General features: G+C 42.9%; 1 long non-coding RNA gene across 2 annotated transcripts in view; it reads right to left on the bottom strand.

Moving 5' to 3' along the window:
- LOC141129864 (uncharacterized) overlaps positions 1-25422 on the bottom strand; it is a 449947-nt gene that overhangs the window by 263252 nt on the left and 161273 nt on the right. The window lies entirely within an intron of this gene.

Below are 25422 nucleotides of genomic sequence, written 5' to 3'. Positions count from 1 at the left end.
CCTCCTCATATATGCCTTATGGGCCTCCCACAACCAAGACTCAGGCATTTCTGGTGGCTTGTTTTCTGAAGAATAGCAGATGAAAGCATTTTAGAGGTTCGTATAATCCATAGTTTCAGAGAAAAGAAAATCATTCAATTTCCAGCTAGATTTTTGTTTGGGCTGACCAGGAAATTTCAAACTCATCGGTTGTTAAGGATGCTGCGGCCAGCTTCCCAGCCCCGCTCCTTAACAACCAGTTTACACTGTGCACTGATTGGGAAAAGCTTTGCCCAATCAGGGTGCAGAATGCACTGTGCAGCGCTCAGTGCATTGCAGGGTGTTTGGCGGGGCGAACACACTGCAGATTCAAGTGTTTGGTGGGTGGCTGAACAGGCAAATGTTTGACCTGAACTCATGTTCGAGCCAAACGGTTCGCCCAGCACTACCCACCAGTTATGATATTCTGTAATGGAAGAGTTACCAGATATAATATAATAATATTTATTTTGCTAATAATATATGAATTACTATAGGGGCCTGTCTCAAATGCTTCCAGAGTACTGCAGTTCTAGTGGGGGCGCCCCTTTGTCCCTGGATCCCTCCAGCTATTTGCTTGTATTTCCAGAGCTACTCTGAACTTCACTGTGAGGGTTTCGGATTATGAGGATAATCACAAGTAACTGTTTGTGTTCTGAACTTTTTATTGAAGTAGTGATTGTCAGCTAGATTATGTTATCATATATTTTATAGAGACTGTGGTTCCCAGACCTGAAGATTGTAGTTCTGATGTCTACCTGCAGATGTCTCCCAGCAAACAGCAGTTCCTAGCAATTAGTCTTCATTTGCTGGCTGCTGGGAGGGTAATTAGTCCCTCCTCTGCTATTCTAGGATTCATCAGTGTTCTGTCTGTGTGCCCCATGTACTTTGCTTCCTATGACCTGCTATTCTGTTTCTGTTCCTTCTCCTCCCCCTTTGTAACTTCTTCCACCTGGCTTATTAATTGATCCTCTGCCTGATCCTGCTCTGCCATTTGTACATAGTTTAGTTTTGTTTAGGTTAGTTACCATGTAGTTAGTTTGGGTAGTTTTTTCTTATTATTCATATTTTCAGCAAGATTCTAGAACTTTATATCTTGACACTATGCTATGCAGCCACATATTGCTCTGATTGAACCAAAGATACATTGCTGTGAAGAGCTCATGTTTTTGCAGCTGGCATGATCTGTTTTGGATTATTTCATAGTGTGTCTCTTTGCCATTCTGTGCTTCCTTTGCATTATTGCTTCCAACTTTGCACCTGTTTAAAGAATAGGTTCACCTTTTTGGCACATGTTAAACATTACCCCCATTTTTAGGGTGTAATGTGTAACATGCTCCAGATCTGCCCTTTAGTTCTCAATGAATTGCAGGGGCACTGATGAGCGCTCTTATAGTTCATTGACTTATCTCCCAGCTTTGAAACTGTCTGCCCATATGGAGGTATGAAGGCAGTAATGTCTGCAGGAGCCTGACATTACACCCACCTTCCACTGATCACAGGTGAAATGCTCTGCGGGGTCATCAGAAAAAAAAATGCATAATTTTTTCCCTTCAAAAAGTATTATTTTTTTTTTCTTAAAGGTAAACTTATCCTTTACCTGCAAGTTAGTTACTCCCTGTCTGATCATTCGGCTCTTTACCTATTCTATTAAAGTACTGTGCCTCTCAATAACCCTAATTGGGTGAAATGTGCAGCGCTTATGTGTTCATATAAACCATAACAAATAATATGAGTACAAAAAACGTGAATAATAAATGATGTGCTCAAAAATACTCCAAGCAGTCCTCTATTATGACATGTAATGTCTATAAACAGAGGAACTTGGACGTGTGATGTCCAAAAAAGAAAAAAGTCAGTGACAAGCTTCAATCATGTGTGATTATAATCCTCAACCACATGTGGATATAATATAGTGACAGTCTTTAACTTCAAATATATATGATGTAATAACAGTTAATAGTAGGTCTACCACCAAAGACACCAGAAGCTACTTACCAGAGGGATTGAACTCAAATAGGTGTACACCTAGTGAGTCAATCAAGCTTTGTGGTATAATATACCAAGGGGATCAGATGCTCTATCCAGATATGACCTCCAGATGGACCTCTGAACAAGTGTGAGGTATGGATGGACTCAGTAGATATAGGCAGTCAGCCCCATCATTAAAAGAAAGAGGAAGGTATATAGTGTAACTCCGTATGGAAATTTTAATACATAAAAAGCAAAGGAAATACACTCACGTGTTTAGCAGTAAAATCAAGCGCTTGTATAAAAGAAGACAGTCGTCTCAGCATATCATTCTGACGCGTTTCAACTTAGAAGCCATCATCTGGGGTGCTGGACCACTGTACTTGCTGAGTATTTATAGATACTGGTTAGCCCCATAACAAGTGGCAGCTCCATCTGATTGAAAGTGCAAATTATGGAGATTACTTCCTGGTTCCACCAAAATGGCGCCCGGGCTTGCATTCCAAGCCTCATTTTCATATGTAGAGGAGGATTACTTCCTGGTTCTGCCAAAATGGTGCCCGGACAAGAGTTCCAAGCCTCATTTTAACATGTGAAAGAGGATTTGACATCATGTGGAACAGTGACTGGTTTAAACAGCCAAAAACATGGCACTGCTATTCTCGGGGACATATAGGGGCAGATGTGGCTTAAAACGGCACAATGTCCAGTGTATATAACCTACAACATGGAGCTGTTTGTCATAAATGAATGGCACGTTCTCTATTGTCTTCATTATTAACCCCTACTTAGCAACTAAACAAATATCATTCCCCCAATTTCCAGTGGCATAGATATTTTTTCCTGGGGAGGTTTGGTTCTTTCAATTTAGTAAGCCAGGGGTGTTACTAGGAAAATACTTGGGGCACCCCTTGGAAGCCAGAGGAGAAAAGTTGTGGGTGTGGCAAAATGTAACCAATAGTGGGAGCCCAGCTGACACAACATTACCTTGGTTTATACACCTCTCCTGCATGCAAGTGAGAAAGGCTTGCACTTTGCACTTATATCTGCCCCTTCCTTTATGTTCACTGCTGAGAGCAACCAGTCCTGTTCATCTACAGAAACTCACTAACGGAGACTGAGAGATAATGACAGCCCTATGGCCAGCTTTATGCTTAGCCCCATGCCCAGCCTTATGCTGAGCCCTATGCACAGCGCTATCTACAACCTTATGCACAGGCCTTTGCTCAGCCCTATGTACAACCCTCCACACAGCTTTATGCTGAGCCCTCCAACCCCCAGCCTACCATCCTGCTGCTGCTCATAATTCACTTTTCACTTCAAAACTCAACCCAGCGACTCCCATCTAACTTTATCCTGATGTATTATGTCACAATCAAGAGCCAGAAATATTTAAACAACATGCTGGCCACCATGTAAGTGTTTTTACTAAGGGACAATGGAAGATGGAGAGACTTGGCAGGTGTTATATGTTATATAACTAAATGAAAGTAGAATTTTCCCAAGCTACAAGCAAGAAAAACATAACTGATTGGTTGGCCAGTAAGTACTCCTTATTAGCTAAGATACTATATTAGAAGGAGTGATCACACACATTTTATAGTGAATAAACAAATAATAGTGTTTTTTTTTTTTTTTTTTATTGTAGACTGAGAAATAGTGCATATTTACAGTAGATTTTTCTTAAAACCTATTTGATAGTCTGCTATTTCAGAGGGTGAAACAGACAGATTCCATGTAAAAAAACAAAAAAAAAAGATTGTCTATTTCCTGGAATTGATTAGGCCACCATTTCTGAGGGACAGAGCAAGTATGTATATTAAAAACATTACATCATTACAGTACAAAATTACATCTGGAAAAAAAAAATTTGTCTTGATTCAGAGATTAATGAGGTCAAAATGTTTACAGTTTAGTACCACAGATATTTAATCTGTTGTCCGTACAGATTTAATATCTGTGGTGCTAAACTGTAAAATATGCAATTTCTGAGTGACTGAGTGGGCATATTGCATGTGGAAATAAAAAATTACTGTCTTTAGTCAGAGATTGAGGAGGGTAATATTTTACAGTTTAGCACTACAGCTATTAAAAGAGAAGTATGGGTTTCTTTTTTTTGCTTACATCAATTCTATGTGAGCTGCTCATATCTATAAATCCTTCCAGCCCTCTCAGAAGTGCCCCCGTTCTGTTAAAATAGAGCTAAATACCCGTGGCAGGGGCTACAGACTTTCATACAGTGTAATACCGACAATGGACTGGCTCTGGAGTCACTGACTTATGGTCATCTTGCTTGATTGATGTCCTCTCTCTGCTCGCTCCCAAGACTTCACAGAGCGTAGCGGCTCCCCCTCCCCCTCCCCCTTCCTTCTCTCTCCTCCCTCCCCACTCCCTTCTCTCTCCTTCCCCCTCCCTTCTCCCCCGCAGCATGTTTCAATGACCAGAAGAGTTGGCAGAGATAAGAGCACTTCATTCAGTGACTAAGGTAGGAGAAGTCACTGATAGTGCTGTGTATGTAAATCTCCTCTACATATTTCTATCTACCAGAGTGAAAACAATATGGTGTCCATTTATGATCCCAAGGATCACCGCTGATCACAGTCCATAAACAGTTTATGAAACAGAGATAATGGGGGGGGAGTGTTTGAACATGTTCTCCCACCGATGATCTCCACACATGGAGAATCCTCATTAAATGACACAGTAACGGCCAGTTTATGAAGCTGCGATCTCAGCACTTCACTGGTGATCTGTGTCAGAATTCACACTCCCCGATTCACCAGCTCAGAGGTGGAGAATCAGGGAGTGAAAAGGAAATCTCGGGGGATCTGAGGGGGATGGAGGAAGATTTTTAACTTCCTTCTGCCTCGTTCAGACTCCCCAACACTGTAACCATGTCCCTCTGTCATATTTTTGTATATATATATATATATATATATATATATATATATATCATGTGTATAGGTATATATATAATGTGTGTATATATGCATTTATATATAATGTGTGTGTGTATACACATATATATAATGTAGGGGGACTCATTATTTTATTACCATTAACCATGCCCTCTGTCAGTGTATTGATAAGTGATTGATAATTTATCACTGCTTAATAAACTGACATCTCAGTGTTTCAGTGAATTTCTGGTACTGTAATCTAATAAAGTCTCACGAGATTCCAGTATCAGGGGGCGTTAGAAGCATGTTTGAATCATTTGTAGATCGCTTCACTCCTCCAAATGTGAAGCGATCTACTCTGCTTCATATACTGGCACACAAAGGAGAACGATCTCCACTATGAATGCCGGAGAATGAAGCAGTGAATAGATTTCACTGCTTCATAAAAGGACACCTATATTTGTAAAGCAGAATACACATATGGATGTGACAGCACACAGACATTCCATGCATTACTGGTATAGTAAAATTAAATAAAATCAGAGCTAACATTGTGAATGAATCCTTTTATTGACTATCTGGATTTTTATATGAGACAATGAAACCTTCTATTCATATCTACTTGTATTTTCATACTAAAGCCCAGAGCTCCTCAGACATGGACAGAGCTTTGCTTCCCCATATTTGGTGTATTACCTAGTACCCTTATAGTAATAATGTTCCCTTCATTGTAAATAGAGTATTGCAGGATCACATGCTATACAGAGCCATCACATGTCGTACAGAGCCATCACATGCCGTACAGAGTCATCAAATGCCGTACAGTGTCATTACAAGTTGTACAGTGCCATCACATGCCATGCAGAATCATCATATGCTGTACAGAGCCATCACATGCTGTACAGTGTCATTACATGCTGTACAGTGTCATCACATGCCGTACAGTGTCATTACATGTTGTACAGAGCCATCAAATGCCATGCAGAGTCATCACATGCCGTACAGAGCCATCACATGCCGCACAGTGTCATTACACGTTGTACAATGCCATCACATACCATGCAGAGTCATCACATGCCGTACAGAGTCATTACATGTTGTATAGTGCCATCACATGCCGTACATTGTCATTACATTTTGTACAGTGCCATCACATGCCGTGCAGAGTCATCACATGCCGTACAGAGTCATTACATGTTGTACAGTGCCATCACATGCCATACATTGTCATTACATTTTGTACAGTGCCATCACATCCCGTGCAGAGTCATCACATGCCATACAGAGCCATCACATGCCGTGCAGAGCCATCACATGCCGTACAGTCTCATTACATGTTGTACAGTGCCATCAAATGCCATGCAGAGTCAGCACATGCTGTACAGTGCCATCACATGCCATAAAGTGCCATCGCATGCTGTACAGTGCCATCACATGTCATACAGAATCATCACATGTTGTACAGTGTCATCACATGCCGCACAGAGTCATCACATGCCGTACAGTTTCATTACATGTTGTACAGTGCCATCACATGCCATACAGTGCCATCACATGCCGTACAGTGTCATTACATGTTGTACAGTGTGATGATTTGTATGTATAATAAAGGAGACTCTGGGGACATATCAGGGGTCACTTTAGATGTGGGAGAGTTGTCAGTCTCCTATGTACTGTACACAGGTATGCTCTCTACACATAGCACTGTGTAAATTTCAGAGAACAGACACAGGGCACAGGTCACTATGCTCCTCACCATGTCTCCTCATCTGATATAACACAGTGCTGTTCGTGGAGAGATAACCTGTGTTCATTGCTGAACATGAGAAGTGACTCTCCTCCTTCCCCCCATTGGCTGGTGGAGACGCTGATACAGACTTTGAATGAGTGAGGGGAGAGGGGAGGAATTCAGAGGACATGGGGACATCAGAGCCCAGGGGAGAGGTGTTGGCAGTAGCGGAATTATAGGGGTCGCTGAGATCGCCATGGTGACCGGGCCCCTTGCTGCAGGGGGCCCTTGAGGGCCCCCTGTACTCTTCGATAGGAGGAACGGCAGGGGCGGCTGAGACGAGCTCGTCAGCCGAACTGTAATCGGCACTGACTGTGCAGGGAGCCCATCAAAGTGAAAGTACAGTGCTGTGCTCTTTGTCTCCCCCTATAGTGCAGTACCCGGCAGGAAGAGCTAAGGTAAAAGTCTGACTTTTTTATAAGACTATCTATATACTGTATGTCTGTTTATATGTGTGTGTGTGTGTGTGCATGTATGTATGCATATGTATGTGAGTGTGCATGTATGTATGTGAGTGTGTATGTATGTATATGAGTGTGCATGTATGTATGTATGTATATGAGTGTGCATGTATGTATGTATGTGAGTGTGCATGTATGTATGTGAGTGTGCATGTATGTATGTATGTGAGTGTGCATGTATGTATGTATGTATATGAGTGTGCATGTATGTATGTATGTGAGTGTGCATGTATGTATGTATGTGAGTGTGCATGTATGTATGTATGTGAGTGTGCATGTATGTATGTGAGTGTGCATGTATGTATGTATGTATGTGAGTGTGCATGTGTTTATCAGTGGCGGTGCGTCCATAAGGGCACACAGGCGCCGTCCCCTCTCTTCAGCCACCCCCTCCCTCTATGACCAATGGATAGATTCATGTATAGCATGAATCTATCCATTGCCACCTCTGCCACCCCCATATTTAAGTGTCCGGCCCCTTTTCGGGCACCAGGTGCCTGAATTACAGCAGTGGGGGATGTTTTTGAAGCACCTGATTAGAGCCATAGGCTCTAATAGGCTTCAAAATAGGTGAACTGCGAGTGCCATGCTTGGCGCTCACAGTCCACCCAAGTGTGTTAGAAAAACAAATTAATATTCACTTTCCTAACATTGAACCCCCTCTCCACCAATCAGGTGTGTGGGTCTGTTACCCATCACCTGATTGGCTTAAACAATAGGCGCGGCTATTGGACGCCTATCAGGAGGAGAGGACGAGAGGTGAGGACGGCATGAGACGCTTGGAGGACCCTGCTCGTGGCCGTCACCTGCTGCCCCACCGAGACAGGGTAAGTGCCGGGCGGGGGGGGGGGGGATTCATAGTGGCAGCAATCAATGGCACAGTTGCAGGATTTGATGGCACACTGGCAGCATTTAATGGGCACACTGGCATTTAATGGGCACAGTGGCAGCATTCAATGGCACAGTTGCAGCATTCGATGGCACACTGGCAGCATTTGATAGGCACACTGGCAGCATTTGATGGGCACACTGGCAGCATTTAATAGGCACAGTGGCGTCATTTGATGGGCACAGTGGCAGCATTTGATGGCACAGTGGCAGAGCTTGATAGGCACAGTGGCGGCGTTAGATGGGCACAGTGGCTGCAATTGATGGGTTTTTTTTTCTGAATTTTTCAGTTTGCTTGCGCCCCCCTAAAAATTTTGAGCACCAGCCGCCACTGTTTTATATGTGCATGCATATGTGCATTTATATATATATATATATATATATATATATGTGTGTGTGTGTGTGTGTGTGTTTTTATATATGTGTGTGTGTGTGTGTGTGTGTTTACATGTATGTATACACATTTTAGATATACGCCTTTAATCCTTACCCCCTATATGTGTACAATCAGAACCGATTTTTTTTTTCTCTTTGCTTGTTCATAGTACCAGCAAAAAAATGCTGTTCCTCCGAAAAGCAATCCATGCTAAGATCGCTTCTCAGAGGCATTTGACAGTCAGTAAAGAGGCAATATGTTGCCTACTGACCGCCTGTTTTAACCCCTTAAATGCATCATCACTATTCTGCAACTGCATGCAATACAAACATGTGGCAGGGTGGTTGCAGTGCAGCCCCATTCACCTAGGGGTATACTTCAAGGGTGGCCTGACTGGAAAAAGATTGAGAAACACCGACATAGAGGAACCCATCTCTCCATTTTCCTCCTGCAGCCGCTGAATGCCTGTGGGAGGGACAGGAGGAGAAGCAGGGGGAAATGGAGAAATCAGTTCCTTTATATGCAGCCACACACTTGTGACCGGGCCTTGGTGTTCCGACATCGGGCTTGGAGGAAAGGGCCTGTCCGGGGGTCAAGGGGGCCCTCCATGGTTTCTTGCATTGGGGCCCTGAAGGTTCTAGTTACGCCACTGGGTGTTGGAGTCTTGCAGAGGAGAGCTTGCAGAAAACAGCCAGAGAAAGGTGAGGAGACTTCACTTGTATCACACTGTCTCTGCTTCCAGGTTTTAGCTGGGGACATGCTGCCATGGAAACAGAGGCACGTGAAGAACGTGCTCATTCTAGATAGCAGCCTGGGTGTGCACCTCTTCACCATACACACTCAAATGTCCTCCAGAGGGAGGGAGTGAAGGAGGGGCTGGATTGTGGAGATGTTTCCGCCCCCTGGAAACTTTTGAACAGAGAAAGAACCGTTAGAGGCTCTCCTTTAACCACTTACCGACCGTCGCACGACGATGTACGTCCAAACTTTGAACGGGGATATCGTTGTTATGGCAGCAGCTAGCTGCCATAACCCCGGTATCCCCATTTTCGTGCAGCGGCTGGCTTTCAGATAAAAGTGGTCCCTGCAGTGGATTCACCGCAGGATCACTTTTATCGGTGGCGGGAGAGAGGCCCCCCTCCTGCCGTGATCCGGTACCCTCTGCCGCTTACTGGAGCTGTCTGTAGCGGTAGCGATCGCATCCTTCCCTGTGGTGTGCCTGGAGACGAGTGAGGCTAAGATGGTGCCCACTCATCTCCATGACACTGCTGGGCGGAAGCAACGTCAAAACGTCACTTCCGTCCACGCCTCTTAAAGGCATATTTTTTCAATGTCATTTTTTTAAATGACATTTTTTTTTTTAAAGCATTTTAGTGTAAATATGAGATCTGAGGTCTTTTTGACCCCAGATCTCATATTTAAGAGGTCCTGTCATGCTTTTTTCTATTACAAGGGATGTTTACATTCCTTGTAATAGGAATAAAAGTGACACAATTTTTTTTTTTTTAAAAACAGTGTAAAAATAAATAAAATAATGTAAAATAAATAATAAAAATAAAAAAAAAAAAATTTTAAAAACTCCCCATCCCGACGAGCTTGCATGCAGAAGCGAACGAATACGCGCGTAGCGCCTGCATATGAAAACGGTGGTCAAACCACACATGTGAGGTATCGCCGCGACCGGTAGAGCAATAATTCTAGCCCTAGACCTCCTCTGTACCGCAAAATATGCAACCTGTAGAATTTTTTAAACATCGCCTATGGAGATTTTTGAGGGTAAAGTTTGACGCCACTCAACAAGCGGGCGCAATTTTGAAGCGTGACATGTTGGGTATCAATTTACTTGGCGTAACATTATATTTCACAATATAAAAAAAAATTGGGCTAACTTTACTGTTGTCTTATTTTTTTATTCAAAAAAGTGATTTTTTTCCAAAAAAAGTGCGCTTTTAAGACCGCTGCTCAAATACGGTGCAAAAAAAAGTATTGCAACAACTGCCATTTTATTCTCTAGGGTGTTAGAAGAAAAAACATATATAATGTTTGGGGGTTCTAAGTAATTTTCTAGCAGAAAAACCTGTTTTAAATATGTAAACACCGAAAATCCAAAATGAGGCTGGTCCTTAAGTGGTTAAGCTTTTTTGGACATGCTGCAATTTCTTAGGAATTGAATCATGTTGTATTTGAAAAGAATAATCTAGTCTCTATTATTTTCAAATTTAAAAGAAAAAAATGTACAGATTTGCATGTATATCTTTTAAAGCCTTTATTGGATACACAACAATTTTAGGCCACCATTTCTGAAGAAGAAGCAAATTTCAGAAATAAATAAAATACTGGATGGCATTTTTTGCTTAGACATAATATAAATATTGTACAGATTTGCTGATCAGAATCTATAATAAAAACAATAATTCTAGAAAGACATGAAAATTGTATGGATTAGCTAAAAATAATCTCCATTTAAATTTGAGCTGATCTTTGAGACAGGGATTAGTCCTATTTCAACATGACCTCTTGGCGCAGACAGCACGCAAATATGCGGACTCTCGGCGGGTGTACCTAGGCACAGAGTGGCCGCATATTTGCATGTAATGTTGCAAAACAAGCTGTGCTGAGAGCGCATGCCCTGCGTGCACCTGGCACAGTTACTGGTGACAAACCAGGAGTTTTCTAATCATGTGGCCACCGTGACAGCCAATCACAGTGGTCACATGATCATAAACCCCGCCCCATTATCTACCATCTGAAACCCCTAAGTGGAAACCCTTACACACCACTTTTCCCAACAGGTAAGCCTATAATAAGGCTTACCTGTAGGTACTGGAAATATCTCCTAATCCTGCACGGTTTAGGAGAAATCTACCATATACGCTTGTGCAAACGTCATCCGTGCATGCACAATGAAGAAAGGGCATGATCGTGCTGTTTCTAAAGGGCTCGTGCCGTGCCCGTTGATTCCCACGCGCATGGCGTGGGAATGACGTCATGTGACTCCAGCCAGTCACAGAGCCGGAGTCCATGGCCCCAGAAGGAAGAAGGGTGAAGATGGACGCGGCCACCAGCAGTTTGCAGGTAAGTTGCAGGTAAGTGCAACATAACGGGCTAGTATGCGATGCACACAAGCCCATTATGCTTTTACTTTGCAGGGGAAAAAGAGGAAGTAAGCATCAGGGTTTACTTCCTCTCTTCCTCTTTAAAGGCCTGGGAGGTGCCGGTGACAAGGGGTCAAAGATACCACATGTAATTTGTATGGATTTGCTTAAAATCCTTATTCTTACCTGGTAGACAGTTTTAGAGGTAGAGAGTTGGCATATTTCAGTCATAAACACTACATGATATTGTATTGTTTCCAAAAACATTTTTTGAAACAATTTACATTTTTTGCAGGACATAATCACATTCTTCCTGTTTTAAAGGCAGAAAGTAGACATACAGTGGGGACGGAAAGTATTCAGACCCTGTTAAATTTTTCACTTTTTATTATATTGCAGTTATTTGCTAAAATCATTTAAGTTCATTTTTTTCCTCATTAATGTACACACAGCACCACATATTGACAGAAAAACACAGAAATGTTGACATTTTTGCAGATTTATTAAAAAAGAAAAACTGAAATATCACATGGTCCTAAGTATTCAGACCCTTTGCTCAGTATTTAGTAGAAGCACCCTTTTGATCTAATACAGCCATGAGTCTTTTTCGGAAAGATGTAACAAGTTTTTCACACCTGGATTTGGGGATCCTCTGCCATTCCTCCTTGCAGATCCTCTCCAGTTCTGTCTGGTTGGATGGTAATCGTTGGTGGACAGTCATTTTTAGGTCTCTCCAGAGATGCTCAATTGGGTTTAAGTCAGGGCTCTGGCTGGGCCATTCAAGAACAGTCACTGAGTTGTTGTGAAGCCACTCCTTCATTATTTTAGCTGTGTGCTTAGGGTCATTGTCTTGTTGGAAGGTAAACCTTTGACCCAGTCGGAGGTCCTGAGCACTCTGGAGAAGGTTTTCGTCCAGGATATCCCTGTACTTGGCCGCATTCATCATTTCCTCACTTGCAACCAGTTGTCCTGTCCCTGCAGCTGAAAAACACCCCCACAGCATGATGCTGCCAGCACCATGCTTCACTGTTGGGACTGTATTGGACAGGTGATGAGCAGTGCCTGGTTTTCTCCACACATACCGCTTAGAATTAAGGCCAAAAAGTTCTATCTTGGTCTCATCAGACCATCTTTGAGTCCTTCATTTGTTCCGACTGGTCCCGACTGGTGGAGGGCTGCAGCGATGGTTGACTTTCTACAATGTTCTCCAATCTCCCGACTGCATCTCTGGAGCTCAGCCACAGTGATCTTTTGGTTCTTCTTTACCTCTCTCACCAAGGCTCTTCTCCCCCTATAGCTCAGTTTGGCCGGACAGCCAGCTCTAGGAAGGGTTCTGGTTGTCCCAAACATCTTCCATTTAAGGATTATGGAGGCCACTTTGCTCTTAGGAACCTTAAGTTAGGCAGAATTTTTTTTTTACCTTGGCCAGATCTGTGCCTTGCCACAATTCTTTCTCTGAGCTCTTCAGGCAGTTCCTTTGACCTCATGATTCTCATTTGCTCTGACATGCACTGTGAGCTGTAAGGTCTTATATAGACAGGTGGGTGGCTTTCCTAATCAAGTCCAATCAGTATAATCAAACACAGCTGGACTCAAATGAAGGTGTAGAACCATCTCGAGGATGATCAGAAGAAATGGACAGCACCTGAGTTAAATAAATGAGTGTCACAGGAAAGGGTCTGAATACTTAGGACCATGTGATTTTTCAGTTTTTCTTTTTTTAATAAATCTGCAAAAATATCAACAATTTTGTGTTTTTCTGTCAATATGGGGTGCTGTGTGTACATTAATGAGGAAGAAATGAATTAAATGATTTTAGCAAATGGCTGAAATATAACAAAGAGTGAAAAGTTTAAGAGGGTCTGAATACTTTCCGTCCGCACTCTATTTCAGGCAGAAATCTTAGGGTAAACTTTTTTTCCCCAGAAACACTGTATAAACATTGTGCAATTTTGAAGTACAAAAAATAATCTTTTTTAATAGGGTGCAATTTGGTGGGCAGAGCTTAGGCAATTATCAAGCAGAAAAGTAAATGAGAATTTTGTTCCTCAGATGTTACATAAAAGTGATGTCACTGATATCTCTGCCTCTTTGCTTACGCGGTGGGAATTCTCAGTGATGTGATTGATTTCTAGCCACTTCAGCCCTGGAAGAATTGGCTGCTCAATGACCAGGCCATTTTTTGCGATACGGCACTGGGTAGCTTTAACTGACAATTGCGCGGTCATGCAACGCTGTACCCAAACAAAATTGACGTCCTTTTTTTCCCACAAATAGAGTCTTCTTTTGGTGGTATTTGATCATCTCTGCAGTTTTTATTTTTTGCGCTATAAATAAAAAAAGAGCGACAATTTTGAAAAAAACACAATATTTTGTACTTTTTTGCTCTAATAAATAGCCCCATTTTTTTTTAAAGCACATTTTTTTCCTCGGTTTAGGCCGACATGTTTTCTTCTACAAATTTATGGTAATAAAAATCGCAAAAAGCGTATATGGATTGGTTTACGCAAAAGTTATAGCATCTACAAAATAGGGCATTTTTATTATTATTCTTTTTTTTTTACAGCGGCGATCTGTGATTTTTATTGGGACTGCAACATTATTGTGGACATATCGGACACTTCTGACACATTTTTTGGACCATTGGCATTTATACAGTGATCAGTGCTATAAAAATGCACTGATTACTGTGTAAATGTCACTGGCAGTGAAGGGGTTAACACTAGGGGGCGATCAAGGGGTTAACTGTGTTACCTATGTGTGTGTTCTAACTGTGGGGGATGGGACTGAGTATAGGAGATGAGAGATGGTGGTTCCCAGCTCGTGGGAACTCATGATCTCTCTCCTCTCCTTACAGAATTGGGATGTGTGTGTTTACACAGACATGTCCCTGTTCTGACTCTCGTGCCTGCGATCACTCGTGTCCGGCAGTCGTCGCGACCGCCAGTCATGAGCATCGGCACCCCCACTGTGCAGCGGGGGCACCTGCTATCCCTCTTAAAGGAATCGGCTTACATCTACGATGGTTTGCGTGGTCGTGCCGACCTGCCACAGTGTAATGACGGCGGATGGTCGGCAAGTGGCTAGGGACATGGCGGGTGCAAGCACCTGTAAATTCATTAGGAACCAGTGTCAGTGGGAAGCTGTTATATATAGAAGCAGCAGAATTTCCTCTTCTATACACACAGTATATGATGTTTGGCTCATGCAGTGCTGGGGGATGAGGGGGCAAAAGTTTGCTCTGAACAGCCAAAGTTCCATCCTAACCTAGGTACAGAAAGAACAATTCGCTCATACCTACTGCCAATAGCTGCAGGCAGTATATAGCCTTGGGCGTGGGGAAGAGAAAACATTTTTGAACACCACACTAGGTAGACAAAGATCCTCCTTCTTTAAATGACAGCAGGCTCCAAGCAAGTTCTCTATCAGCCAGTATGCTGCCAACTTCTGGAAAGAAGGTGAATAGGTTCCTCTACAGCACATCCTCTAGGTGTTTCATCTTATGCAGGATGAATGCTGTGATTTTACCTTATAACATGGATCCAGAAGGACTATATTATTTTTTCCCTCTCTTTGCTGCCATTAATCCTAAAGTCCTTTCAGGGGCTCTGGAGAATAAACAAGCTCATCTACCACAAGATACCAGAGGCAGAGGAACTCAAGTCCCAAGGGACACTGAGAACAACTTCTGGGGTTTAAGAGGTATAAAACCCATCTATGAAAACCTGCTCCATGTCCTCTTCCTCTTAAATGCTGCCTCGGTAACCATCCTTCTTCTTCTACTCATTCTGCTCCTGTACCTGCTGAAGTTCACTTCTTCCTCCAGCCTCTATCCTTAATGCCATGCAGTGTCTGCTACAAAAGGAAGATCACAAGAATTGTGGTGCTGATGCCTGAATTGTCACGCTCACCATTCTTTTTGCCTCCTCAAACTGTGACAATATGGTGCATGAATCCTGCATGAAGTGTCACTGACATGGGGAGAAGAACCCTAGCTCCCCCAAGCCTGTCCTTATGCAATAATTACACCTGTACTCTACTACGACTTCCTGATGCATGCATGGTAGAGTTGCATGGGTGGACATGACACATTTTAGATGTGTGTGCAGCAGTGGCGTTGTGCGTAAGGGCACATGGGCTCCACCCCCCTCTCCTGCCACCCCCTCTATTACCAATAGATAGATTTATGCATTGCATGAATCTATCTATGGCCGCCGCTGCCACCCCCTATTCAAGCGCCCAGCCCCTTTTCGGGCACCAGGCGCCTGAATTACAGCGGTGGGGGGTGTTTTTGAAGCACCTGTAGAGCCATATGCTCTAATAGGCGTCAAAAAAGGTGACCTGCGAGCGCCATGCTGGGCACTCGCAGGTCACTCAGCTGTGTTAGGGAAGCAAATGAATATTCACTTTCCTAACACTAAACTGCCTCTCCGCCAATCAGGTGCTCGGGTCTGTTACCTGTCACCTGATTGGCTGAAACGACAGATGTCGCTATTGGATGCCTATCAGGAGGAGAGGATGTGAAATGAGGTTGGCAGGAGACGCACAAAGGACCCTGCTCGTCGCCGTCACCCGCTGCCCAACCGAGACAGGGTAAATGCTGGGCAGATGGCGAGCGGGTGGGGGTCACACTGGGGGCATTCAAGGGCTCACTGGCAGCATTTAATGGGCACACTGGCAGCATTTGATGGGCACACTGGCAGCACATGATGGGCACACTGGCAGCATTTTATAAGCACACTGGCAGCATATGATGGGCACACTGGCAGCATTTGATGGGCACAGTGGCAGCATTTGATGGCACAGTGGCAGCGTTTAATGGGCACAGTGGCAGCATTTATTGGGCACAGTGGCAGCATTTGATGGCACAGTGGCAGCGTTTGATGGCACAGTGGCTGCAATTGATGGCACAGTGGCAGCATTTCAGGGCACAGTGGCAGCATTTGATGGCACAGTGTCAGCTTTTGATAGCACAGTGGCAGTGTTTGATGGGCACAGTGGCAGCGTTTGGGCACAGTGGCTGCAATTGATGGCACAGTGGCAGCATTTGAGGGCACAGTGGCAGAGTTTGATGGCACAGTGGTAGCATTTGAAGGCACAGTGGCAGCATTTGAGGGCACAGTGGCAGTGTTTGATGGCACAGTGGCAGTGTTTAATGACACAGTGGCAGCGTTTGATTGGCACAGTGGCAGCATTTGATTGGCACAGTGGCAGAGTTTGATTAGTACAGTGGCTGCAATTGATGATTTTTTTTCAACATTTTTTGCGCCCCCCCCAAAAATTTTGAGCACCAGCCACCACTGGTGTACAGACAGACTTCATGCTGGATTTCACCAAACTGCACACTGACTGTGTATGACCACCTAAAATGTCTACAAAGTCTTCTGGACTACCTCAGAAAATCCTGTAAGTCAGGGTACCTATGGAGGAAGCAAAGCACCACCAGGTTCAGAACACATGCCAAGCAAGGCACACGTGTAAACTTTTTTTGCTAGAGGGCAGAGAGCAGGTTACTGCTATTGTCACACATAGAAATACATAGTTAATCAGGTTAAAAATGGAAAACTGCCATATATATAATCCCACAGTTGATCCAGAGGAAGGCAAAACATTTTTATAAAGTATGGTCCAATTTGCTCCAGTGGGGATAAAATAAATTCCTTCCTGATCCTCTGTAACGCAATTGGATAATCCCTTTTCCTGGCACAAGATGACATAGGGTTATCTCTGGGCCTCTCCCTGCAGAGCTGACTAAATTTATGCCCAATGTGGTTCCTGTCCCCCAGGCATACCAGCTGCAACACTGCATGGCATCATTTTAACAGAGCTATTGCATTCATAGCCTTTTGACCACTTGTGGGAGACTGGTGGTTCAGAGGATGACTCAGCCAAATATTTTGACATTAGGGAGGAGGAGATGGAAGTGACTGTGCTACCAGCTGTAGGGATTCAGGCAGCTCAACTAGTTCCAATGATGTGCTCCAGCCTACATCTTTTAGCAGAGTTACCCGTTGGGGCATGAACAATATATATGCCCAAACATTCTGGACCACATGTCTGTGCACACTTCCATTCCTTCTGCATGTAACGCCCACATAACTGCACAAGTAAGTCTGTCGATCATACAAGATGGAGTCAGGAGATTAGGGGGAACAGCGGGACCATTGGAATGAAGAGCAAATGAGAGAGATCTTTTGAAATAGTGCATGATACAGTGTCAGAGGGACCAGGTCATGGATGGGAGGGAGGAAATAGAAGCACATTGTGGATATGAGGGGAAGAAAGGAGTAAGTGGGGCTGGACTGGGCTATGCATGAGAAGAGAGGAAATAGATTTGCAGTGAGAGAAATGCTACACATTAAGTCACAAAAAGTGGAGGGGAAGTGAAACCTGTGAGTTTAGATTGTGGTTTAGAAGGAGAAAAGAGGCAAGAGGAGCAAAGCTGACCACAGAGATATATAAGCTGTTGTTCTCCCTCCTGTGTACAAGAATGATGGTTTATATGTGTCAGATTAAGGAGGAGTTGGGGCACTTTTCCTCAAACTTACCACTGACGCCAAGGCATTTTTTACAAATATTGGCAATGAGACATGTTTTTTCCTTCTGATGACCTCTCATACTGGGACACCTTTTCCTTCCACTGGCACCAAGACATTTTTACCTTCCATTGACCTGGATATTTTTTTTTTCTTCTAGGGACACTTGGTCATTTTTTTCTCCTACTAACAATGAGTCACTTTTACCTTCCACTGAACATCGATACAGGTGATTTTTTTTGCTTACACTGACCACCCACACCAGGGCATTTGTTTCCTCCCTCTGATAGCAGACATCAGGGTATTTTTTTTATCCCACTTACCACTGATACTACAGCATTTTTTCACATGGGGCATGAAGGCCCCATGTGCTTACAGAATCTTGCACCTTACCAATTGTTCAGTGTCCGCCACTCCTCTCTGCCAATCCATCCACTGGCTTCTCATTGCCCAACTAATACAATTCACAACAATAACACACAAAGCCATTTACAATTGTGCCTTCAGCTACATCACCAATCTTATCTCCAAATATCACCCAGACCATCCTTTCAACTCCTCCCAAGACCTTCTGCTCTCTAGCTCCCTTGTCTCCTCCTTCCATGCTTGTCTCCAGGACTTCTCCAGAGCCTCTCCCTTCCTCTGGAACCCACTACCCCAATCTGTCCAGTTATCTCCTACTCTGTCCACTTTTAGGCGATCCCTGAAAACTAATTTCTTCAGGGAGGCCTATTCTGCTTTCAGCTAACAACCAAATCTTCTACTTCCCTCATCAGTTCATCCCTCACAGTCACTACCTTTTGTTTCACCAGCCCTTCCCTCCTAGATTGTAAACTCACAGGAGCAGGACCCTTCTAATGCCGCGTACACATGGTCAGATTTTCCGACGGGAAATGTTGGATGTGAGCTTGTTGTCGGAAAGTCCGACCGTGTGTATGCTCCTGTCGGACTTTCCGCCAACAAATGTTGGCTAGCAGGTTCTCAAATTTTCTGCCTTTGTTGTCGGAAAGTCTGATCGTATGTGTAAAAGTCTGCGCCCAAAAATCCATGCATGCTCAGAAGCAGAAGCGGCCGGTCTTGTAAACTAGTGTTCGTAATGGTAGAAAAGGAGTCTAATGTGAATGGGACTTTAAAGGTACTACAAGAATAATCAAAAAAGTGGTAATAAAAATGTAAATCGTTTATTTAAATACAAACAAGTACATTAAATAGCATAAAAAATGCAGCTACAGTTACAATCCTGGTCCTGGGAGTGCACACCTGACTAAACACTGACCAAATGATAGGAACTGGAGCTACATGTACAAAAGGTTCTACGTCCTACAATATCAACATGTTTCGCCAAATTGGCTTCATCAGGAATAGGGCGAAGATATTCAAACACAGTGTGTTAAAACCAATAATTTTGTATGGAGCCTTAGGTGTAAGAAAAACAGAAGATATTCAAACACAGCGTGTTAAAACCAATAATTTTGTATGGAGCCTTAGGTGTAAGAAAAACAGAATTATGATCAAAAAACAGCAAAATAAACACAAAACATCATAATGATGAATACAATATTGGTGTTATAAATGCATGGTTTGATAAACATACACAACCACCCAAGAATCCCCCTCCGTACCTTGATGGATCCCATGGATGCGCACTCAGGGGAGGAGGGAGGGAGAAAAGGGAAAGGAACAAATGCATGCCCCAAGCGCCCAGACCCCAAGCCAGCTTCTATAGTATCAGACTTCCCGTAGAGGGGGATGTAGTTTCCAAACATATCAAGCAAGAAAAGCAAAGTTGCAGTATCTGCAATGTATAATGAATCCAGATTAGAATGAGAGAAAGAGATGTTTATACAAAAAGTGACTTGAGGGTAGGGAGATACCAGTCCAACACTGACTGTAAATGAACCGTACTCACCACACTCACAATCCTATGACCAGATAAGTTAGTATACATGCCCAAGAGCAATGTCGGTAAGACAGTCATAAGCAATGTCTGTGAATTCACTCCATATGGTAAGCTTCATATGATCTACACAGCCAGTAAAACATACAAGCAACCATCAGGTAATGTCCTAAATAAAGGATGTCCAGCCCCCATATCTCATTGTTTTAGAATCCACAAAGAAAAGAATTACCTCACCTTGAAGTAAATAATGCCTTGATCAGTCCCTTCTCTGGTAAACACATAGGATGATAAATTGCATGGGGAATGGCAAAGAAGCGTCCAACCCCATTATCACCAACACAGAGGAGGTTACAGGCAAACTCTGCAACATAACAGGTATATCTAAATCAGTATCTAGTCTCACGGACCACCAATTGAGCCAGTCAAGGGTTCTAACCCTAAGTTGAGATAATTACCTTATAAAGTCCCCGCCGTACCACATCATAAGCTCTCGAGCTGTAGCCAAATTCATCTTTGCAATGTCAAGTTTAAATATCCCCCCGTGGCGCCAAAACCGGCATGTGACGTCACGCCGCATGGATGCCCCATGGACGCAAATGCGAGGGGCGGGCACTGCGGACTGACATCCGGATTCCGGAATTGGTGTCATTTCCAGTGCCTGTCAGAGCAGGGACAAAGTACAGACCCTGTATACAGTGTGGTACAGCGAGAGCTGACACGCAGATGTAACTGGGATGCCGCAGAAAACAATGCCCCTCAAGGGCATGGCTCAGGGCTGCAGCACACCAGAAGGCGTGCCGCTAGACCCAAGGCACACCCTTGGGCGTCTGTACGGGAGTAAATTGACAGAAGCAGGACAGGCCCGGATGGGGCATGCAATGTACCCAGAGGAGAGAAAAAAAAAACAAAAAAACAACCACACACACCTACCATGCATGTTTTCAATCACTCACTCATGACATTGACCACACCTCCAGCGCACATCAGTACCACTTCAACGCTTGCAGGACCTTTGTCCCAACAGATGTTGGAACAACGGTCGTTCACTTCGGGCTCTTCAGCTGATTCACGGATAACACCGATATTTAACACTAATACCGGAGATTCAAGACGCCCCTCACTTGCTGCACCTACTCTCGTGAAATCTCTGTGTGAGAACCGGGAGAAATTTGATATTATAATTTGTCATCTTATTCCTTATCAAAGGAGGAAGTTGATTTGTTACAACTTGGTCTGACATTTTGCCCTGATGAGGAGGTGGACAAATTCGAGCTGATTAAGGATCTGCATCTCTTTGCCAGACGCCTCATGCTTAAAGTTTTATATGACAAAGAACCAAACAGAATCCAGGATTTGGGCCCCAACAACCCAAATATGGATGGTGTAACCTTTGAAGATCTTAGGGCCCTGCAGGATCTAATGGATCTGTGGGACGAGAGTAATCTGGAAGATGATCATGGGATGTTGAATACTTTATCCGCCAACACTACTCAATCAAAAGACCGACAGTTGACCCCTCCTTCTCTCTTACTCAGTCTCCCCTCTGATGTCATCATGGGTGCACCTAGGGTATATAAATTGAAGTCAAGATCTTTCCCTGTACTGCAGGGTAACTCAAACATTTGGGCCTTTGTGATCCAGGTCACCAAAGCAATTGGTACGGACGCCCAAGGGTGTGCCTTGGGTCTAGCGGCATGCCTCCCGGTGTGCTGCAGCCCTGAGCCATGCCTGCCTTGAGGGGTGTTGTTTTCTGCGGCATCCTGTTACATCTGCGTGTCAGCTCTCACTGTACTGCACTGTCTGCAGGGTCTGTACTTTGTCCCTGCTCTGACAGGCACAGGAAATGACACCAATTGCGGAATCCGGATGTCAGTCCGCAGTGCCCGCCCCTCGCATTTGCGTCCGCGGGGCGTCCATGCGGCGTGATGTCACACGCAGGTTTTGGCGCCACGGGGGGATATTTAAACTTGAAATTGCAAAGATGAATTTGGCTACAGCTCGAGAGCTTACGATGTGGTACGGCAGGGACTTTATAAGGTAATTATCTCAACTTAGGGTTAGAACCCTTGACTGGCTCAATTGGTGGTCCATGACACTAGATACTGATTTAGATATACCTGTTATGTTGCAGAGTTTGCCTGTAACCTCCTCTGTGTTGGTGATAATGGGGTTGGACGCTTCTTTGCCATTCCCCATGCAATTTATCATCCTATGTGCTTACCAGAGAAGGGACTGATCAAGGCATTATTTACTTCAAGGTGAGATAATTCTTTTCTTTGTGGATTCTGAAACAAGATATGGGGGCTGGACACTCTTTATTTAGGACATTACCTGATGGTTGCTTGTATGTTTTACTGGCTGTGTAGATCATATGAAGCTTACCATATGGAGTGAATTCACAGACATTGCTTATGTCCTACCGGCATTGCTCTTGGGCATGTATACTAACTTATGTGCTCATAGAATTGTGAGTGTGGTGAGTATGGTTCATTTACAGTCAGTGTTGGACTGGTATCTCCCTACCCTCAAGTCACTTTTTGTATATACATTTCTTTCTCTCATTCTAATCTGGATTCATTATCCATTGCAGATACTGCAACTTTGCTTTTCTTGCTTGATGTGTTTGGAAACTACATCCCCCTCTACGGGAAGTATGACACTATAGGAGCTGGCTTGGGGTCCGAATGCTTGGGGCATGCATTAGTTCCTTTCCCTTTTCTCCCTCCCTCCTCCCCCGAGTGCGTATCCATGGGATCCATCAAGGTACGGAGGGGGGATTCTTGGGTGGTTGTGTATGTTTATCAAACCATGCATTTATAACACCAATATTGTAATCATCATTACGAAGTTTTGTGTTTATTTTGCTGTTTTTTGATCATAATTCTGTTTTTCTTACACCTAAGGCTCCATACAAAATTATTGGTTTTAACACGCTGTGTTTGAATATCTTAGTCCTATTCCTGATTAAGCCAATTTGGCGAAACATGTCGATATTGTAGGACGTAGAACCTTTTGTACATGTAGCTCCAGTTCCTATCATTTGGTCAGTGTTTAGTCAGGTGTGCACTCCCAGGACCAGGACTGTAACTGTAGGTGCATTTTTTATGCTATTTAATGTGCTTGTTTGTATTTAAAAAAATGATTTACATTTTTATTACCACTTTTTTGATTATTCTTGTAGTACCTTTAAAGTCCCATTCACATTAGACTCCTTTTCTACCATTTTTGAGGGATGTTGGTACATTTTTTATTGTGTATCTTTTGCTTGCTGCCGTTCTCTTCCCATACATACCTAGTGTTCGTAATGGAGAATTAACATTCATGACGTGGCAGATTATGAAATCTCCAAATGCAATGCACAATTCTCTTATTCTTTAATGGGATGATAATGAAGCTGTTTTGCTGGTGATACTGATGGAGTTATAGCAAACGAACTTTCAAAAGCTTTTTTTTTTCAAGTGATATCAAGAATAATAATAATAATAGCGCAAAATAAAAAACGCAAAAAGAAAAGCGTGAATCAACACTCACCAAACTTCTACTAACACGAAATTAGCAGAAGGAGCCCAAAGGGTGGCGCTAAAGAGCTGAAAAACCAAGTAGTACGTCTAGTACGTCACTACGTTCGTAATTGTTGGTCAACAACATTTGTGTAACTGTGTGTATGCAAGACAAGTTGGAGCCAACAACCTTACAACAAAAATCCACGGTTTTGTTGTCGGAAAGTCCGATTGTGTGTACGTGGCATTACCCTCTTGTTTTGAATTGTACTATTGGTGTATTGTCTCTCTTTATATTGCAAAGTGCTGCGCAAACTATTGGCGCTATATAAAACCTGTATAATAATAATAATAATAAAAAAAGTGGTAAAAATGAATTGATTAAACTGGTGCATACTAAAAAAAAAAAAAAAAATCCCAGAGCATTATAAAGGTTAAAGGAGATCCTCTTTAACCTTAAATATATAATTAAAAAAAAAACACACACACACACATTTTAAAACCCTGGGAAAAATGTTCAAACTTGATTAACCATAAAACATGGATAAAAAAGACCGGATGTGCTTAGATTCACTCAATTAAGCACCTTGATTTGTGTCCTGTTAATCATAACAATCAGTATTTTAAATGGATAACAATAACACACTCCACAAAACATGCAGACATAGATAAAGATAATCCACCGACTAAAGAGTAGAGACTGTGGCGGGACATTACATGAAAGATAAAATTTTATGTCTAAAAGCATTACCACTGGCCTTAAAATGAGGATGGCCTTCTAATTACCAATTACTTTGTTTCACGTAATCAGAATCCTCATTAACAAAAACTCTCTATATTGTCTATTAGGAATGAATTTGAAATGCTAATTTAGTGATGAAACATTAAATGAGCTCTACCCTGGATGCTCAGAGTGCCTGCCAGGGCAGTATTGCGTGCTGGCCAACACCTGCCTTCAATTTCCCCTCCAGCTGAATGTTCCAGTCTGTTTCAGGCTTAGCATTCTAATTGACCCACTCATGATCTCTGCCACAATTAACATATGCTTTTCAGTAATGGTTGGTTAAAGATCTCAAACTGACACAGTTGACAAAATCTAATAGAGAGGGCACGCCATGGGAAAACAAGGGATAATATTTCCCTGGTTGTGACATTTCTTGTAATGTAATGATATGAACATTGCAATGAGAACTCCCTGACTTGCTAAATTAGTAGGAATAATGAAGCAAGCAGACCAGCTCATGCAGTTCTTTTGTATATAAATAAGAAAAAAGATATTTCATAATTTAATGCACTGAAAGTAGAACAGAATTTTCATTTTAAACTTATTTAGGCTACTGTTTAAAAGAATTTATTTTATAACTGAAGGCAAAACTTAAAAAAAAATTGAATAGAGTGGAGAATGAGTAACACCTATCAGATTTTTATTGCTGTCTGCACCCCTATTAGGGAGATACACCCACTTTTATTAGTCCTGTTTACCATTATAACCGAAAATGAAAGTCCCAAATTTTGGGTTGTCCTCAGAACCGTAATATAAGGGAAATCTTACAGTGTTTACACTAGTTCTGGTAACCCTGGTGACTACTAGGAATTCAGTAATTTAGAGGGCTTTACTCTCCCTTTCTCTTTTGACTATAGGGATAGGCCGAATGACCCCCTGTTTGGTTCACACCAGAACTTTCGAACATCTGGAAAGTTTGTAACTGAATAACGAACCCTATTGAAGTCTATGGGTCCCGAACGTGTAAAATCAAAAGTGCCCATTTTGAAGGCTTAAATGCAAGTAATTGGGCATACAATGGTTATGGGAGTCCGAGTACTGCCCTGGGGGGACATGTATCAATGAAAAAAAAAGTTTGCAAAAAACATAATTTTTAAATGAGCAGTGATTTATTGATGCTTAAAGTGAAAGGATAAAAATGAAAAATTCATTTCAATATAGTGCCTGGGGGGTCCCCTTAGTCCACCTGTAAAGTGTCACATCT

This window comes from Aquarana catesbeiana, linkage group LG02, assembly GCF_042186555.1.
Source record: "Aquarana catesbeiana isolate 2022-GZ linkage group LG02, ASM4218655v1, whole genome shotgun sequence".
NCBI lineage: Eukaryota > Metazoa > Chordata > Amphibia > Anura > Ranidae > Aquarana > Aquarana catesbeiana.
This window is presented reverse-complemented; position numbering and strand designations above follow the sequence as displayed.